Below are 1,301 nucleotides of genomic sequence, written 5' to 3'. Positions count from 1 at the left end.
AAGAAAATATTTATATTTGATGCTCTTACAATAATCTTTTATTTTCCGATTTTTCGAAAATTCGTTTTTAAGGGTTTCTCGAGGTACTAAAAACAAATATCAACTTTGTTTCACTCCTCTTTTACCATAGTTTCATAAGTCAGTCGGTCTCAATTTTTTCAATATTATGAAAACTTTGAGACACAGTTATTAATATATGTAGTCTGTACATTACATTGTCATAGATAATCAAATTTCTTAAAAGAATGAGAAAAAATCACCAAAACCAAACCAGTAAAAATATTTGACCACTTTCATAGGTCAGTCGGTCTGAATATTTTTAATATTGTACTAATATACTTATGTAGTTTTAAAGTAGTGAGCTGATTCGTCTTTCCTATGAAAAAAATAAATTTAATTATTCCCTAAATGAGCTTTTGAAGTACTAAAAACGACTACATCCCATATATTGGTTTATTTATGTTATTAAATCATTATAATAAGGTATACGTAAATGCTCAATTTTAACTAAATAGAATAATTTATTGATATGTATACAATACACAAACCATAATTTGTATACATTAAATATATATAGATCTTTAAATATAGCAATAGCGAAGTATTGGCGGGTCAGCTAGTACAATATAAAAGTACTGCATGAGTGTCTTTTAGAATAAATATTATTGTAAATTCCCGTTGAATAAGGTAATTTCATTGGTACGAACTCACTTTGGGTTCATATTGGAAGAAACTGATAACAAAAAGTATCAATTGTGATAAATATATTCTATGATACAAACATTAAAAATTATCATTAAATAATTTATGTTAGAAATTAAAAAAAAATATTGATATAAAATAATAGATTCAAGAAAATTTGAATGGAAAGACTAATAAACTTATTTAGGAGATCTTTTTAATTTAATTTATGTATTTATTTATTTATTTTTTAGCAAAAATATGTAGAATTTTTTAAATCATCCTACCTACACATATTATCTCAGTAATTAAATAATAAATTAATTTAATATTTAAAAACCGAAGCTTAATTAGCATAATTTCACGACTTTAGAATCATAAATATACTGTCAACATATCTATTGAATAATTTAGATGGTTATAAGGGGGTAGCCAAAGTAAAATATGTTTGGATTGGGTTAATAAATTTTAAATTGGAACTACTAAAGATTGTAAATATTGATTAGTTGATGTAATTGTATAAACATCATGGTTTCGGTAGGGTAAGAAGGAAAATTTGGAATAAACTCAATTGATAAGGTTTTCACTCATTATTCTCCTCTATTATTCTGGCCCCTGTC

The sequence above is a fragment of the Halyomorpha halys genome, unplaced genomic scaffold (assembly GCF_000696795.3).
Source record: "Halyomorpha halys isolate HHAL.00 unplaced genomic scaffold, Hhal_1.1 Scaffold48.1, whole genome shotgun sequence".
NCBI classification, from domain to species: domain Eukaryota; kingdom Metazoa; phylum Arthropoda; class Insecta; order Hemiptera; family Pentatomidae; genus Halyomorpha; species Halyomorpha halys.
Note: the sequence above shows the minus strand (reverse complement) of the source record.